This window comes from Mustela putorius, unplaced genomic scaffold (genome assembly GCF_011764305.1).
Source record: "Mustela putorius furo isolate JIRA1106 unplaced genomic scaffold, ASM1176430v1.1 tig00000275_pilon_pilon_pilon, whole genome shotgun sequence".
Taxonomy (NCBI): Eukaryota; Metazoa; Chordata; class Mammalia; order Carnivora; family Mustelidae; genus Mustela; species Mustela putorius.
Window position 1 is genome coordinate 29538149 of NW_025421341.1, and position 19586 is coordinate 29557734.

Genomic DNA, 19586 nt, shown 5'->3' on the forward strand with positions numbered 1-19586 from the left:
AAAAAATATCCTAACAAGTGCATGGGGGAAAAAAAAAAAAAAAAAAAAAAAGGTAGCAGGAAGCTTACAGAAGTGGGGGGAAGGGGAGAAGAAAAGATCAACAGTCTCTAGTTTATTATGAATAGAAAGAAATTTCCAGAATTTACAAACACCCACATTGTTCATTCCAAAGAGAGCTCTTGATTTAAAGGGATCACCCAAGTCTCCTCCTCCTTACAGTATATACAATGGAAGACTTTGATTTCCTTTGCTTGTAATTTTGCTTCCATTCAATGGCCAATTTTAAGCTGACACTTGAAAACACCCAGTAGAATATATCCTTCTTCAGTTTAATTAACATGGCCTACTGCCTTACAGGAAAAAATACAAAATGAAGATCAATTCTCGTAAGGATCTCAGCTCAACATCAGGGCTATATTACAAGAGATAGTATCCACAAATAGAACTATACAACTGAGAACCATCTAATGGCACTATGATTCTTATTATATTATTTTTCTGAATTACAATCTTAAAACAAGGATCGTATCCTAGTCTACTCTCATTAGCCTTGTTTTAAGTATTTGCTCCACTCTTTACAACAGAACATAGTATACCTCAGTTCCACATCCAAAAAAAAGATGTGCTGTAAGAAAAGTTACATTTTAATTAAAAAAATTACACATAGAAATCAAAACCTATGTTAAATATTTAATACTCTCTCCACCCAACGCGAACAGTTTTGGATGAAATAATTTACAGCGATGCTTTGTCATACACAGTTTCAGCAGCAGATGAAATGGATCTTGTAAATGCAAGGAGAGTAAACCCATTCTCTCGCGGCATGGTGGTGGGCACATCAGCTCACGTGGCCAGCTATGTCCTTAAGGTTGACGATGAAGTTTATGCAGACTCATGGTTCTGGTGTCACAGTGCTTTTTTGCTTGGCACAATATAGTACGTGCAGTTCAGTCAAGGAACTCCTGAGGATTGTAGAAAGTAAACAAACTGAAATGGATGCATCGTACCATCTACTGAGGAAGAAGATGTGAGGTCCTGGTTGTGAATCGTGAAATATTCAGAGTCTGGGTACCCATGAGGAAAGGGAGGATTTGCTGAGGTCATTCAGGTCTTCATTCTGGAAAGGAAAACAAAAAGGATTCGTCACCACGGGCGTATCACAAAGTGCACCATTCCATCAGTTTTTATGGGTTTTTCTTTAACAAGGAGGCAGGATCAGATAGGCAGATGTCACAGGCACAAACAGTACTATGTACTTAAATAAAATCAACAAAGTGTACTTAACTTTTCCCCCCTTTCAAAATGCAAGAGTCTAAAGCAAATACAAACTCAAAATAGTCAATATTAAATCAGTCAACAGATCGATGGGATTTGGAGGTTTCAGAGTTGAGTAACACAAAAACACAAAATACTTTGATGTTTGAGGATCACAAAATGTGAATTAGAATTGTTGCATCAAACTGCTATAAAACATGGTGAAGAGGTTACGGTCAGGCTGTGCTTCATCTTCTTTTGGTTCAAAGTCAACTGCAGATTTTAGAATTTGAAGTTGCAGGGCCTAACATCACAATATCTGAAGTCAGTTTTTAACATGACATTGCTTGACATGAGGATTTCAGATGTAGAAGGAGACCCAGTGAAACAGATGTAGTTAATCATTAAATTAAGAAAAAAAAAAAAGGATTCTGATATAGATCTAATAGAAATGCTATTCTGGCAGAAGCACATTGCTTCTATGCAATTCCAGAAGGCAGACCTCACAGGGTATTACCCAGGCCCTTCCAGAGAGGAGACACCTTATTCAACCTCATAAGCCCTCTTTTGATCTCCAGTATTAACATTAGATAGACCTTCTGAAGCCCACATTTATGTATTTCAAAGTTATCTACACATACCTTATAGAATGGTGCAGACTAAATGGTAAATATTGTCAAACAGGCAACAGGTTGCATTAAATGTTATGGGGGATATCAAGCTGAATTGTGCTACAGGCCCCGTTTTCTAGAAAATCTAGGAAGGCAGGTAAGCTCTGTTCATAAATAGAATACAAAAGAAAAAGGGGGTAAATCCCATGACAGATGCACAGAAAAGATACTCTAGCTGCATGGAGGGAAGGAAAGATGCTTCTAGATGGGAGCAGAAAGGAAGTACCTCATTGACACGTCTGGCTTGGACCGGGAGAAAAGTGATAGCTTGGGAATGTGGAAATGGTATCGCATCTTCGCTGCTTCAGGGCTGCCTCCCCAGAGCCTTGCACTGGGGCCAATGCTCAGTAAGGACTCACTAAGTAAGAGTGGAATGAACCAAAGGGACAAAGCACAGGTCTGCTGACACACGTGATAAAATGAGGCCCGGGGAAGGGTATGGCCATGGGCAGGCCAAGTGGAGAAGGATGGATTGTGTTAGATCCCAAGTATGTGAAAAGGGATCGAAGGAGGTAAATCTGAGAAACATGGTGGGACCGATGGCGAAGAACCTCGAATGCAAGGCTAAGGTATCGCCGTCTAAGTCTAGGGACACCAGAACGTGTTTCAGGATCCGTCCAGATGTAGTAGTACTAATCCACGTCAGCTCCAAGGAAAGGAACAGATTCTACAATCCATACATTGTATATGTTGACCAGCGTGACTGTTTTTCTGTCTCTTCCCCTGAAGGAAAGTATGGTTGGCACCAGTTAGCGTTCACCATTTGGCTTTCAGGTAACCTGAAATTTACCAAACGTGGACTCTAGTTTTATGAGATTTCTGTTGATGTTTTTTAAATATTAACTCCGCCCCCTAAGGGATAGGGAAACAGCCTCTTTTTCTATAGACAAATAAAGACTTCCCATAGAGACACCAGTGTAAAAACAAACAAAAAAAGGACTCCAGGCTTATCCCTCTGATTGCCAGCGAAACAGGACTGACTTTGTGTAGTTCCTACAAGTGAAAGGAAAACCCATCCCTTCAAAAACCCTGGAGACCCATCTCCAGATCTCTTAACTACTTTCAAGTTTTTCCTGAACTCACACCGCAATCTATCAGAATGTTCCTACAAGAATATGTAGACAGAGCTTCACACAGCTTCATAGCTCTGGGCCCAAGATGAAGTGGGAAGTACATACTTTATCAAAGGGCTTGAGACAAATAAACAAACTGCTCATTTATAGAAAATGGGGGGGGGGGGAGCGAAGGGCACACGGTATGCTTTTCATTTTATACCTGGCTCTCATCCAGAATGGCAGGATAAAGAGCTCAGCACAGGAACAAACTGTATCCAGTTTTGTCCCCACACGCGCCAACATGCATGGATGCAGAGGGGCAGAGACTGGGGGCCTCCCTGGGGAGGAAAAACCCTTGGGCTTTGCCAGATCCTGGTATCTATTGCTTTGGGCCACTCTGAACCCACCCCTCCCTATCATTTCCCACAAGTATGCATGTTCAAAGAGCAGTAAACAAAAGGGTCTATTAATGGCACCATAAACCTTCCCTCCAAAGTCTCAGCATACTACTTCTCAAAGCCCTTTACTGTACATCCTGATCAGCACGTGTCTCAGCCACTCAGACTACCCACTGGTGTAGTACCAGTACATCACCTTGGGGATCTCTGAAAAAGGGAGCAAGTGGGAAAGAGGAAGGTTATGCTGAGGCGGGGGAGGGGATGGGCACTGAGGCAATCAACAGGCCTCAGAGGCCGGGAACAACTTCAAGTGAAAGTCTGAAGTTCACATCTGTTTTTCTTTGTTCAAGGTGTGTGTATGTGTGTGTGCGTGTGTGTGTGTGTGTGTGTGTGTACATACAGAAAACGTAGCTCCTGAGTAAATTATACGGATTTTTAACAGATACCCCTGAGTGAGAATTGTCCTTCCTTGAAGCCTCTTTGGGGTCTGCACATTTATTTCAAGCATGCAGCCATCGTTGGAGGCATTTTTGGAATGCTTTCTCAAGTTCCCATTTCTTTTTTTTTTTTTTTTTGCGACAGCCTTCTCAGCCTTGGGCATATTCCTTTGAATGGTCTCTACAGCAGCCAGTCTCGGCCCTTTGAGGGCACATTTGATCTGTGGAAATGGCCAAAAAGCTCTGAGAGCCAAATGTGAATAAAGGGGCCGATTAAGCTGGGTACTGATTCCCAGTGACATACTATCTGAAGCCAAAGAACCCTAAAACTAAAGTTCCCAAAACATAGCTGCTCACAACAGCTCTGGTGACTTTTGTTGGAAATGAACTCTGAGGACTTTACAGACATACTTTAGTGTAATGTTCATGGGGTTAAAGTTCATTTGCCTTTATCCCCACCTCTGTACAACAGCAGTTAAGAAGGCCATAACCACACTTGAAGAAAGGCCCACATGCATATCATACATTTTGGAGATAGGTTTTTCAAAAACCAATTCCCATACTAGCCTCCCACAGTCATTCAACTTAAGAAACATCTGTAAAAAAAAAAAAAAAAAAAAAAGAAAAAAGAAAGAAAGAAACATCTGTTGAGTGACAACTAAAAAGGCAGTAATAAGGACTATCCCAAGCACTGAAAAGGAAGACCTGGGTAGAGGTACCTTAGAGTCCCTTTTTATTTACAACCCAGACTGACTCAACAACCAGGAGAGGCAAATATTGCAACCATGTTTTACAAATGCAAAAATTCATCTGTAACATGCACGAAGTGGAAACAAAAAAGCGAAACATTTCCTTGGAGAAGAGCTAGGCAAATATCAAATGGTGGTGTTCCTGTGATCCATCCTCTCGGGTTACCTCCCTGGGGAATAACTTCTGAACCCAGAAAGACGACCCACCTGTCATGAGACTTAGTAGCAGGAAATTACATTTTGACAAAATTTCATCACCACATCAGCATCTCCTGTCCCCTTCCCCGTGTCTTCTTGTAACACAAAACCCACCTAATCCTGTTGCCGGTAATGAAAAATGTAATTTTTAAAGCATTATCAAATAAGTCAACACTTGAGCAATGCTACTTGAGACCTATGGATTACTGCATTATTGCATCCGGTAGGAATTTACATCTTCCGGACTTGACCCACTTGAACTATGCCTACGAGAGCTGAAAAACAGATAAGGCTTTTCTGCCCTCCTCCCAACTCAGCCTACCGATGAGGCTTCACTGTAAAGCACCTAAAAACAGCAAAAGGTTATGATATGTGTATAGTGAAAGATCCCCACCCTTTCAACAATGAATTTTTGGTCCAACCCATTGACTAAAAGTTTTATCTTGTATTCAAATGCCTCGAAACTTCCTGCCAATTTGAGTCAAGGGCAACACAGTTATAAATATCTGGTTAAAGCATTACTAGCAGTTTCTACTTCCACTAAGAAAGCAGGACTAAAATATTCTTAAGTTGTTTGGCTACCCTCATACAGCAAAATGTAGCCACAAAGCAACTCTTCCTCACCCAACTATGCCTAAGAAAAAGTAACTATTGTAATGACTTTTCTGCAATGGAGATCAAGGTTTGAAATCTTATATTGCAGATTCAACTAGAAAAATTTGTATGAATGAATTCTTCCACTTAAATGTGTCAAAACGGCACATTTCTTTTTCACTTAAAATAAACAGCTGTGACTTAAAAAAAAAAATTCTTCACTTTAATCTAGAAAATGTATACACCACAGGAAAATGTAAAGAAGGAATAAACATTTCTCAAATTCTCGCCAGCCAGGGAAAGCCATGATTCAACTGTGGTTCTAAAGCCGCCCTTTGCTTAAAGGACTTGAACTTTTAGAATTCTACATTCAATGTCAAAAATGTTTCAATAGGACAGGAAAATAATGTTTCCATCATATTTAGATCTTCCCCTTTCTTAAAAAATCTGTGATGAGAAGATATTTGAAATATCAACCAACTTTTAAACCTTGCTGGTATTCTATTCCTTTCTCCTCCTCCCAATTCACTGTATATGGGGAGGAGTATGGCAGTTTGATGTAGAAAAAGCCTCTGGCTTCCTGGTTTTAATGTCCAAAAGCTCAAGTCTTTAAGGGAATGGCACAGGCAAAGTATTCAGGACAGGAGGGGAGGATTCCTCTGAGAAAAGAAAACAGTTCCTTTCGCCTGGGAATAAAGAGAGAAACAGCATGGTGTATGGCTCTGTACCTACTAGGATTCTGAATATGGCGCCTGTGACCTTTCTCTTTATCTTGTCTTCCCAAACCTGTTGATTTCTTACTTGACACAACTGCACAGCACTACTGTGACCGCAATTCGTTTCTTCAGCCACCTCACTGATGCTGATGCCATAATTCATCCTACCACTCACTTAGAGAAGATCAAGCCTTCTAGAATGCTTACATAAATTAATAAGGCACCTTATAAAACACTGCCAAGTATTCTGTTTTTAAGCATACCCGATTCTGGTTAACAGGCCAATAAAATTTTTTAAAAATCAGTATTAACTAAATTCATAGTTCTGGGAGTGTATATGTGCCCTGCATTTTAACACTTACACTACTCAATCTCTGATGGGTAAAGAAGACCACTGACTCATTGGATGGGCTGTGAAATGCTTATTAAAGAAATCTCCTGGCTTAGAATTTGGTTCTACCACCAGGGGTTGGACGGTAGCATTTAGGGAGGATCTCAGTCTTGTTAGCTATGGGAATCACCTAAGTAAAAAAGCTAACCAAGTTAACCAACGCTCACACCTAGCTTCAAGTTCCAGACACAGGGAGAATTTCTCTGCTCTTTTGAAGATATACCTGGGAGATGTCAGGGCAAGGGGAGACTTGGGCAAAGGACAGACCTAAGTGGGGAGCGAGGAAGGAAAGAAGGAAGGAAGGAAAGAAAAGAAGGGGGGAGAAAAAGAAAAAGAGAAAAGAAAAATCAAGGCAGGATTGAACTGGAGAACTTTTTAAAGGTTTTATGTCTGTTTGTCAGAAACAGAGCGAGCTGAGCGAGAGAGAGCAAAAGCAGGGGGAACAGCAGGCAGAGAGAGAAGCAGTCTCCCCAGTGAGCAGGAGCCCAGTGTGGGACTCAATTCCAGGACCTTGGAATCATGACTTGAGTTGAAAGCATATGCTCGCAGATTGAGCCACCCAGCAGTCCCAGGATTGAACTAATGAATTTAAAGTTAGAGGTAAGACCACAAGATGCTTGCTACTCTATGTTAACAAGCTAAGCCAACATCTTTTCCAAGAGGCCAGACAGATCAGAGCTGGCAAGACCCAGTTTCATGGTCTTAAAAGGCAAAAGGGTAAGTGACCAGCCAGGCCAGTGCTCTCACGGAGCTGCTTAAAGAGCACTTTTGCCTGGTGTGAGTCACATGGGTAAGAGCTGGTGCAGATAACAAGGTTGCTGGCCGGGCCTTCCAGCGGCTGCCAGGGAGGAACATTCAGAGAGAGCTGCCAACATATGAGAGGCCACCTCACTCCATTTCCCCCTGTGTCCCAGTGAAAGTTGTCCTGGCAGGGCTGATGGCTTCGGGAGCTCACCAGCAAAGGAAGGCACATGTATTATGAAAAGAAGAGAAGAGAGGGGCTGACCAGGGAGCTGCCCGTCCAGCCTGCACGCCCCAGCTGTGAATCTCGCCAGCACCACGGACCTCTCCTGCCCTCAGCAACAAAGGGCAGGAGCTGGGGCAGGAAACTTGTCCAGAAGGTTAGAGATTTATGGAGAAGACAGATGAAAACAACAACAACAACTTATGGTTGGCAACAGTTAAAAATATTCTGCCGGGGCGCCTGACTGGCTCAGCCGGTGGAGCGTGTGACTCCTGACCTTGGGGTCCTAAGTCGGAGCCCCATGTTGGGTGTGGAGAGTACTCAAACATAAAAGCTTAAAAAAAAAAAACCAAAAAACAGTATTCTGTCAATAATGTATTAAGAAAATAAGAAAAAGCATTCCGAAATCGTTAAAGCTTTAGAATATTCACTTTAGTTATTTCCTATTCTTTTTATTAATAGGGAGTGTGCTGATAAAGCAAAAGATAAGGCCAGTGGGGTCAACACCATAAGAGCCCTCCCCCTATCCCCTCTGCTACGGAACTCAAAAAGTCTGCAGTCTCTCTTCTACTGAAATTAGAATGCATCCCCACATACATGACAGTCAGAGGAACTCAAAGAAACAATCCCTCCCCATCACAAGTCAGACCACATAATGTGGAACAGGAAGCTTTACTTTTAATCGAGCTCAACCAAAATAAACCTGTTGCTTGAAAACATGAAAGTAATATGATGCCTTCTTGCCTACTTGAGAAAGCAAGTCATGAAAGTCAGTCTTTCTTCTCATTTCATGAGACCTATTTTTGCCCCATATTCTCTCTCCTAGGAATTAAATTCCAATTCTGAGGTTTATAGTTGATATTGTAATTTCACATCAGCTTATTGTTTTGTATTTTTTTTTTTTAATGGTCAGAAATACAAGGTATAGGTTTATTGGTCTGGCTTTAATACAAACCAGGAGGCTTAAATTAAAATCACAACTTAGTTTACAATGTGGCATAGAGATAGTAAAAAAGTGTTGCGATACCGTTTCTGTAATTAGGCAAAAGGGAACAAGCGGGCTCAGGTCGGTCCTACTGCCTTTAATTTTTCTGTTCAACACTAAATAGATTTTGCATTCTTTGCTGTCTCCCCAGAGTCCTATCAGAAATTGCTTCAAGAAACCAAGTGCCTGATTTTACATTTGAGTAATTGTCTGACTACCCAATTGTTTCTTATCAACCATCAGCAGCTTTTCCGTAAGAGCCTAAGAAGCAGAGCACAGAATTACGCTCACACAGACGGCCCCCCGTCTGCAGCGGGCTGAGGTAAGGATCATTAACACCACTGACATCACTTTTGGCAGCCAGAGAAAAGGGAAAACCTGTGTTTAATCTACTTCCTACTCACCACAAGTTTCAGCCGGAGTCCCCGATAATATGGGTTGTGGTTGACTTTATGGAAGAACTTGGTAATGCAAGAAAAATGTACTGCACTGAACAAGCATCTTTAAAAAGGAACCACGAGGTACCTCAGCTGTGTGGCCCTGATCTTCTGGAGGTATTCTGGTCATTAAACGGGCCTCAGGGAGGCCAGGGCCATTCTCAACTGTTCCCAATAAGACCAAGCTCAACAGAAGACTTTCCCCTCTGCACACATCTAGTTAACATCTCCTGGAGGCCATCAGCATAAATCACAAAGAAAAAAGTTTTATCTTTTGTCTTCCTTCTTGCCTTGAGAACACTAAGGGCATTCGTGGGGGAAGAATTTAATCTAGATTCTTCAAAGTAAACTGAGCTGTTGCTATTTCTGGGGTCTAAAGGATGAATGAAAACTGTCTGAAATCAATCAAAACTGGTCATCAATATAGAAGTATAGGGCAGCATATTTCAATTGTATTCATGCACTATTGTGACTTCCTCTACCTTAAGAATTCTTGTTAAAAAAGTGCAAAGTCATAAAGATTTCTGGGCTATGAAAGCAAGTCTTAAAAGTCAACGTGAAGGAGGATACGCGAAACTACCCCATCCATACGAGGCTACAGAAGACCACAGGTGGGACCTCCATGGAACTGGGTTATGTTTATGAGAAGGCGTAACACGGCTTGCAATAAAGTAATGCAACCTTGAGTTACCACTCCCTGAGTGAGGAGTATCCTGTATGGGATTCTGAATCCTAAAATGTAATTTAGGAAATTTAATCCAAAAAAGTTTACTTTGAGAGGTAAAGTTGGTAAGGAGGGTCCTGCCACAAGGCAGTTATGCTTTTCAAAGCCTGACCAATTTTGACTGAAAACTTATTCTCAAGTTAAAATTTAAAAGGAGATTAAGACAATTTACATCTCTGTTCATTCTTCTCTCTATGATTTTGAGCAGGTTACTACTAACTCTCTTCCATCCCAACGTTTTCATTTGTAACATGGGGGTAACAGTACCCATTTCATAGGGTTCTCTCTTGAGGTTAAATGAGTTGATACATGGAAAGTTCTCATTGCTGTGCCTCACACACAATGAGCCCTCAAACATTAGCTCTTATTTGAAGCATTCTTATTAAGAACTAGATACCCTGGATTTCCAATTTCCTCCTGATACCTGAAAACACACATTAACCAGAAATGTGCTGGTGGAAGAAGCAAGCAAGAATGAATGAATCCATTGGCCAGATGCCAGCCAAGGGCTGAGGCCAAAGCCAGGATCAGGATGTGCTTTGGGAAGGGAGACAACATTTGCTGAGAGAGGAGGTGGCAGGGGGCTGGGGGGAGCGCCACAACAAAGATAAAAGGTAAAAGTAGTAGAGGTGAGGCTAAAAATAAGACCCTGGGATAGGATTTTAGACAAAGACCCGTCTACCTACACAGGGAACAGCAGGGGTTAAATATTAGGACAGATAGCATTAGCATATCTTTGAGTAGATCTTAAATTAATGCTATCCACAGAAACACTGCTGAAAGCCTACTTCTCTTGCTTTCTCAGAAGAAATTAGAAGCCTGAAGCGCCCCCCCAATCCCTTCTAAGTCGGCTAATGAAAGACGTATAATGCTCCATGAAAGGATTCACAAAGAATTCTCATGAATAGGCTTAAATGGATGTTCAGTGAGATTCTTATGCACTATTTCCAGGTTCCAAAGGAGCATGTTTCTAATTGTTGGGGGAGGAAATGGGTAGCTTTTGTTTCCGAATTCTTGTCCCCAGTCTTGCATCTGACAAAGCTGAACAGGAGTGACACAGCCAGTCAACGCGGCCTGACGAACTTGGAGAAAAACTGGAATTGCTGCCAGATGTACACGGCTAATGGATGGGCAGCTGGGGTGGGCGGCGGACACCGGAAAGATAATCTGAAATAACGAATAATGTATACACTGCTTGCATCTCTAAGGTCTTTGAAGCAGACAATGGTGCAGATTTCCAAGCGACTGCAAACACTTCTCTATTGTCCAGGTGAAAGAGGCAAAATTCTTCCAGTTGACAAGGAGCAGCTGACCTCTCACCCACTGACCCTCGAGTTCATGGTCCTTTGCTTTCATCCTTCAAGTGCCACTTCCACGTTGCTCTTGTTCCTCTCTCTGTTCCCCATTATCTCAGCCTTTCACGTTTTCATTTGGAGAATGGTGTCTGTTGAGAAGTTCCCCAGGACGGCGTTCTGTCCATGAACTAGAAGCCTCCTGAGAATAGCTGGACCAAATTCTTCATTAAGAGGTGGTGGCGACTCTTAAGTTAGGGATTCTTATGAAGGCTATTTCTCAGGGGCGCCTGAGCAGTTCAGGCGGCTGAACGTCCTACTCTTGATTTCGGCTCAGGTCATGATCTCAGGGTCATGGGATCGAGCCCTGTACCAGGCTCTATGCTCAGCACCGCCTGCTTGTTCCCCCTTTCTGCTTCTTCCTTTCCCCACACCTCCACTAGCATGTCCTCTCTCTCTCTGATAGATAAGTACATCTTAACAACAAAAGAGAATATTTATCAGTGACCCTAAGGGGATCACAGTTCCAGGGGTGGTAGAGGGGGTCTGTGAAGGTGATCCCCAGGCCCTCTGGTGTGCCAGGCAGGAGCCATCTGGATTTCAGCTGAAACACACCCGTGGGGCTAAAACACTTTTCTCTGTGGAGACCTTCTAGCCTCCAAGCATTTCACTAAATCTCGAGGTCTCAATTTGGGTGGGCGGGAGTAATTTCTCCCTGCAAGAGATATTTGGCAATGCTTGGAAACATTTCCGGTTGTCACAACTGGGGTTGGGATGAGGTGGGAGAGAAGCTGTTGGCATCTAGTGGGTGGAGGCCGGGAATACGCCTAAACCTCCCACGACGCTCAGGATGGCCTCCTGCAACAAAGAACGATCTGGCCCCAAATGTCAGTAGTGCTGAGGCTGAGAAACCACGCTCCGGGGCTGTTGCCAAAGCCACCAAATATGTTTGCTGACTGTCTCTAGGGTCCACATCAGTTCTGTGCATGAGAGTGAGGCAAGAGGTAGGTGTTCCTGTTCCAAGACCTTCCTTTATTTATGATGGCCACACCTCAGAATCCCAATGGCTACACTCCATGTTCCTGGCCTTTCCCCATTTGTCGCTGCTGGAAATTTTCTTCTCCTGCATCCCACTTCCTTCCTTTTCGACCAGAAGACAGCCGATCCGATTAACCAGTCCAGGCCCATGTTTCCCTTTGTCCCTCCTCCACAGGGAAACAGGGATGTCTAGACACAACACAAACGCAATGTCTAAAGCAGGGAGACTACCAAGCATGGCGGAGGCCAAAGCAACAGCGTCTGGGGAAGACTCACGGGTGTGAAGCTGCTCCATCTACACTGACCGTGGGAGATGGACCCTCCGGGGAGATGCCCTTGATTACTCCCAAGTTTGTATCTCATCCCACCGAGCCAGTACTTTGTGGATGGTCTTGGACAAGTCACTTGACCTCGCTTTGCCTCCACCATTTAGTGAAATGGAGAAAATATCTAGTCCTCCCGATCATTTGTAAAACTCAGTGAGTTTTGTGACTATTAGTCATGCTCAATGTCCTCAAATATCTGGGAGTAAATGGAAGTTAAGAACTAGGTCCCCTCTATTCCAGAATTAGTCAACTTTTTAAAATAAACCCACTAACTTTGCTCTCTAAGAGATGACTCCTAAGTCAGAATACTATTGCCTAGAGATTTTTTTCACTTTATGAAATACTCACCTGGGAAGATGATTTATTTAAAAAAAAAAAAAAAGTCAAAGTTCAAGATAGAAATTTCAGTTGCTGTTTCTAAGTATAAGATGTCTTTTGAGGGGCACCCAGGTGGCTCAGTGGGTTAAAGCCTCTGCCTTCAGCTCAGGTCATGATCCCAGGGTCCTGGGATCAAGCCCCGAGTCGGGCTCTCTGCTCAGCGGGGAGCCTGCTTCCCCTTCTCTCTCTCTGCCTGCCTCTTTGCCTACTTGTGCTCTGTCTGCCAAATAAATAAATAAAATCTTGAAAAAAAAAAAAAAAGATGTCTTTCCAGAAGGATACTTTTCGGGTCTGTTTTCCCTAAAACTTAAACTAGAGGGCACCTGGGTGGCTCAGTGGGTTAAGCCGCTACCTTCGGCTCAGGTCATGATCTCAGGGTCCTGGGATCGAGTCCCGCATCGAGCTCCCTGCTCAGCAGGGAGCCTGCTTCCCTCTCTCTCTCTCTCTGCCTGCCTCTCTGTCTACGATGATCTCTCTCTGTCAAATAAATAAATAAAATCTTTAAAAAAAAAATTAAAAAAAAATTAAAACTTAAACTAGAAAAATAGCTGGGTGAGGGGCAGGGCACAGAGACCGTCATCAATGAAGAGTCTGAGGGTTCAAAATTCTAAAAATCGGACGATGGACAGAAAAAACAAGTTAAGTTCCAAGTGGTTAAGTATGAAGCTTTTTCAAATGGCACCCGAGGTAACGGTAATAAGAACAAATACTCCTGAAATAAAGCCACAGAAGGAAAACAATAGCTTCTTAAGGAAAGTTCATAAGGAAAACAATAGCTTCTATTCTTTCCACACCTTAGCTGACAGAATGCCTTCAGAGTAAAATCCAACCACACAATTCCACCATTACTACCCAACAGCAGACAGGCTATAATTAACATTTAATTAACATCCTTATGGTGCACTTTGCTTAATTCTGTTCAAAAACTGCCTTACGTTTTTCCCACAAAACCATGTCACAAATGGGCAGTGGTCTGTCTCTTCCTTTAGTTACTTTCCTTCCTGAACAGTATAAGGAAGAGCGTGACTACGTAAGTGTCCACGTCAAATCTCATTCTTAGGAGATGCCTCTCTTCCTTCCTGCCCTTCCACCCTGAGCTCTCCTCATTCCCAACCATCAGCAGCACCGAACAGAGCCTCTCAACACAGCCACTGACTTCACACACATCATTTCTGCTGGATCCTCCCCACAGAGTTTCGAGTAGAAAAAAAGACCATCCCAGAGTCTTCCAAACAGAATTGCAAGGATGAAGAGCAGCCAGATCCTTGCTGAGTTCCTCCTTTAATGCACAGCTAGAGGGAATTAAAGGAAGGTGACTTGAGATCCATTCGACAGAAGTCAATAAGCTGATGGGAAGGGTAGTATAAGGACTAATGAAAATATGCAACTGGGTGGCAATCATACTAACTTTTCCTTTAGATGCTCCATTCCCATTTCAACAGGTGACGTCCACTACGTGACCGAGTCATGGTAGAAAGGGTTTGTAGATTAATATAAACAGAACAATCAAAGTAGTCCTACATCTGGTATTAGGGGGACTTCCTTGATCATATGGTTATGGTTAAGAGAATCATGTTGCCCATGACACTGGTGAAGAGTAGCACTGAGGAAAGATTGGGGGTCTCCTCACCCCAATAGTCCTCTTTCTAACCAAGAGTCATTAAAATCTTTATAGCCCAACTATTCAGAGAAGGAAAGAGCCTCCCCAAAAAGAAATGATCCCCCGCAGAGGAAAAACAAGGTGATACCCAATAAGGATGCAAAGCAAGATTCGTAGCAGCCAAGTCATTCAACTATACAATGGGGACTTTCATTAGATAAAAGGGCAAACCTATAGCAGAAAAGACCCCAAAAAGTCTCTGAAAACTACTAATTTATTGTAAATGAAGAATACACATCAATTTGGTCCAAAATTGTTATAATAGCATAGGTATCAAATTAATAGGGATTTGAGATATAGATAAACATAGGTATTTCCACGTATTTACAATACCATATCCAGCTTTGGTCTCCACTCTTCAGGTATACTAGAGAAAAGTACATAGGGAATTACTAAATTATGAAGCAATAAAACAGAATAGTCCTTCTCGAACTTTAATGTGCTTAGGATCTCTCGGGGGTTTTGTTAAAATGCAGATTCTGATTCATGTGGTTTGTGGGAGGGCCCAAGTTCAACCTGCTGCCAGGTGACCCCAATGCTGCTGGTCTGGGGACCACATTCTGAGCAGCAAAGGAGGAAAGAACCTTGAAGAAAAGGGGAAACATACTATTTAATTTCAGTAAAAGAATAGGAAGAGGGCTTAACTGGGGACTTTAAGAAGACTATATGGTAAGTCATCTATTCTCCACCTCAGTAGGGTAAATGAGCTTAAATTACAGCAGCAGTTTTGAACTGAAACACAAAGAAAAATTTCCAGGCATAAAAGTTCTAAAAGAATTAACTAGACAAGAATGAGAAACCTCCATGTCAGGGCTCCTTGAAAAACACAGAAGGGATGGGGGTAACTGCAAAGAAGATACTGGGAAGAGAGAAGACAACAACAGCCTCCACACTGATGGGTTTCCACCTGCTTACTGTTCAGGTTGCGGGAGACTGAAGACAGTTGGACTGGAAAAGAGGGCTGTAAACTGTGATCCACTACATTTCTATCTCTTTAAAACACTGATGCAGATTACTTTGATGTCTGGAGGTCCCAGTCAAGAGGAAGTGAGCAGGGCCATGTGTGTTAGCTCACAGATGCTAGAACCAAAATAAACAAGCATTTACCACGACCCAAAGGAATACAGACACCCTGCCTTCCAGCTGTCTTTTACCAAATAAACCTCAAGGCACAAACAGGAGGTTAGTTCTTAACTCCCTGTCTTTATTATTTGAGGGGACCAACAGGTAGAAAAAGCCACCAGACTGCCAACGCAGATCTCCTCTCGAAAACAGGAGTAGAATCAACATAAACAATTAAATGCTTACTGCAATCTGCAACACCTTCAACTTGGAAGCATCGAAAGTACTGATATCAAAATATGCTCCCGTTTTTCCACCAAGCATTAATCTATCCTCCCTAATGTTTCTGTAGAGAAAGGCTGACTCTACGTACACGGATCTCATCCCCAGGACCCTAGGATGCGTGCAGAGCAAGATCCAGAAGCAGGACATTCTGCATCTGGGGAAGCGGCAAAGCCATCATGACTCCAAGGTATCAAAATGTGGGTATCCTGAGCACGGAAGGATGGTCTGTGGGTACCAGTAACTTCCATTCACACTAACAGACAGCAGCAAAAGAGAAGAAGGGAAACCGCCTCGGATCACGAGCATGCCCTTCCGTCCAACTTATTAGCAAGTTAGTTACTACTACAAGGTTCCATTTTCACCTCAATGAAGCTTCACAGCAGTGCCAAGCTCTTCATTATTTGAAGGCAATTTCATTCACTGGGCCTGACCCGCTGCTCTGACCAGGAGTTGCAGCTTTACTGGTCTGGAAGACAAGCCCCAGGGAGGCAAGGAGAGGTTTCTAATGGCTTTAGGAAATGAAAGGAACAAGGGGTGGCCAGACATACACCCCAAGAACTAATTCTAAAACCAGGGCTGGGGAGCGCAATTCACATGCTATGCAATTCACATGAGTTAATTTCCTAAGCAAGTGGGGTTAGAAGGAAAATACATTTCATCAAGGGTTACCAGATACAGCAGGAAGGGGAACTGCCCGCAAGTCACTTATCCTTCCAGCTACCTGATGGGGGTTAAGACCCTAGAACCCCCCAGCACTCAGACATTTGATCAACATCACTGAGCTGCTGTTCCTGGTAAAACGGCGATAAAAGTGCCCACCTAGCTGGGCACTGGGTCGTTGTGAGGATGTGTGTGCAAGCGGGGGAAGAAGCAGAGGGAGAGGGACAAGCAGACACTATGCTGAGCTCAGAGCCCAACAGGGGGCTCGATCTCATGACCCTGAGATCATGATCTGAGCAGAAATCAAGAGTCAGATGCTCAACTGACTGAGCCACCCAAGTACCTCAGCACCCCAAACATTTATAACCTGAATGTTTATACTTCATTAGCTGAAAGGTAAAATTGTATCTAGGCATGGCACAATCATACTATATTCTCCATATGCCACGAAATTTAATTTTTCTAACTGTGGAATAAACTTGTTTGATTAACATCGTTTGCCAAATTGTTCTTGACGCTTGTGATCTCCAGTTGTACCTGATTTATCACTGTGTTTCATACATAATTGGCACTCAATAAATGTTTATAGATATTAAGGTATATATAAGAAAACCAGATGCACATATGCACATATTCTAAGGCACATATGACTTGAATAAGAGGAATTTTAGGGGCGCCCAGTCAGTTAATCGTCCAACTCTTGGTTTCATCTCAGGTCATGATCTCAGGGTCATGAGATCAAGCCCTGCATTGGGCTCCACACTCAGCACGGAGTCTGCTTGAGATTCTCTACCCCTCCCCCTGTGTCTCTCCCCTCCTCTCTCTCAAATAAATAAATAAAATTTTTTTTAAAAAAGTGATTTTAGGTAAAGAAAAATGGCTCTTAAGTTTTTGTGGTTTCCCCTACATTTAACAGTAAGTAGGCATTTGTTAACCTCTTAAAAGTATTGTCCCCCTTTTGATAAGTATTTTTTTTAAATTTCAATCTATTTTTTAATACTACAAATTAAACAGGACTTAGAAAATAAAGCTAATTTTATATTGATTATAGTTGTTTTCAAATTTTACTTGTATCCTCCTCCCTCCCTGAATATTTGAGTAAAACCACTCCTGGGGAGAGGGTGTGATACGTACGTAACATATCTCTCTCACACACACACACACACACACACACACACACAGAGTCCCCATCAGCAACACACCCAACGTTTGTTCCATGTCAGCCCCTATGTTAGGAGTTTGAATGCTCATTATTCCATCTAATCCTCATGACCATCCTGAGGTTGCACTATTATTCCTGTTTTAAAACTGAGAAACTGAGGTTTGGAAAGGAGAGTAAATTCCTCAAGATCTTGAAGCTAAGTAAACAGGGCCACCAGGTTTCAGAATCCATGCTCGTGACCACAGATTTACAGACAATGCTAGAAAAAGCATGGGGGGAAGTATGGCAAGCCTGTCATCTAAACACAGTCCACCGGGAATAGACAGAATTATTTTTGTAACAGGAAATGGGGGTAAGCTCCCTTGTTTACAGAAGGTAATGAGAAATTACATAGCAAAATGCCACTCGGATAAATCTACATGGAATCAACTAAAACACCATTTCGCACAGCAGGCACCTGGGTATCAGAAAGAGCTCTGCTTCCGGAAAACAGTCTGCCAAAGAGATTGCCATCATAGAAGTACGCTTTTATCCCTTGTTACGGACCCTCCCGTAAAAACACTAAACATGAAATCGCTCATTTCTTGAAGAGTCTAGACAGTGGTAGACGCAAGCAACTGGGTGTGACTAATAAATTCTGACAAACACACACAAACAGAGCGGAAAGGTAAAGCGCAAGGCCTGACATTTATGGGCCCCATAAAATAGGAACCCCGTCCCCTCTCAAGACTGTAGGCTCTTCTGGCCCAGGGCTCCCAGTGCAGGCTCCCGTATGTGGGGGGATATTTTTATCCAACTACTTTTTATTCAGGCTTTCCGTCCTTTATTTAGAAAACCAAAATAAAACCAGAAAGAGCATACATATCGTCATAAGCCATACACTATATAATATGTAAAGAAAAGTCCTTTGACATTAGCAGCCCCCAAAGAACAGAAGACTGAAAAGTAAATCGTAAACAGCTGCATCTCCCTCTCCAACTGTTTACATACTTGGACATCCACTTTTTAAAAATATTCCCTATGTCGATCAAAACACACTGTACTCGAGCAGAGGAAAACAATGACGTTAGCTTGAAGACATTATACGGTTTACACATAAACAGAGCTTCAGTGTCCTTATTCTAGCTGGCAGCAACTGATCTACACGGCTCAAGCGGAGAGCTGTAATTGTGTTAATTATCTCTGTTTACAGAAAACTCTAAAACATATATGTAACCTTTAAAACAGCACCTAGGCCGAGTGTGTGTTCCCCACGGCAGAGTGGTTTAACAAATCAAAGCAGTCCGAAAGCTCTGCATGTTGAACTTGGGGGGCACCAAGTGTGGGGGACAGGGGACGCCATTATTAGACACACTCTGTCCCTTCACCCCTTGCCTCCCCTCCCCCCCCCCACCTTTTTTTTTTTTTTTTTTTTAAACTTTCCCTTAATAGCTTCTCCCTGTCAATGAGTGCCACCGTAAATACCCATCAGCCTCATTACTGCTACCCGGGCTTAGAAAACCGGGTGGCTCCATTGCAGCAGCCAGTTTTTAAATCTCTGCCATCGAGTGTGAAGCACGAATGCCACAAAAAGCTAACCCGAAAATCATGATCTCCCCATCGCAACACACGGAGGTGGACACGGAGCAGGGAGGAGTCAGATCTCTAACATTCTGTTACGTTTTCAAGACATCAGCAATTGGAAGAAAGTCTTCAAAACACAACGTCCATCTACAGACCTCACACATGTACTACCAGGTGTCCGCAGAAAAGGAGATACTTCATTCTAAGATACCTTTTAAACTACAACACAAGCTCACTTCCATCAGGTGTCGCCAACTAATATGAATGGTAAGAGAGCCAATAAGTTCAGGCAGATAAAAGAGCTGGCTGTCCCGAACGGTCATTAAGAAAGCATTTATCCTATACCCACATGTCTGAGGAATGAGCCAAGGTGAATCACCAAGTTCATCTTACTGAGAAAATTTTGATGTTCCAATCTGGCATGAATGAGCTCACTGAAGGTGGTGAAACAATCCTGGGTACGCTTCTTAGGTCAGCCAACCGTCGCCCAAAAGTTACTAGGGGCTGTTTGAAAACATTCACCATACGACTAGAAGTCAATGTCCTGACAACCAAAGCTCTGAGTGTTAACACACGTTGGCAGGTTT

General features: G+C 42.7%; 1 protein-coding gene across 1 annotated transcript in view; it reads right to left on the minus strand.

The window, feature by feature from the left end:
- Nucleotides 1-676: 676 nt before the first annotated feature.
- IRS1 (insulin receptor substrate 1) overlaps nucleotides 677-19586 on the minus strand; it is a 58575-nt gene continuing 39665 nt past the window's right edge. Inside the window, exon 2 of the mRNA XM_004776588.3 lies at nucleotides 677-1117. The gene's annotated coding sequence lies outside the window, so the exon portion shown is untranslated. The remainder of the gene's footprint in view (nucleotides 1118-19586) is intronic.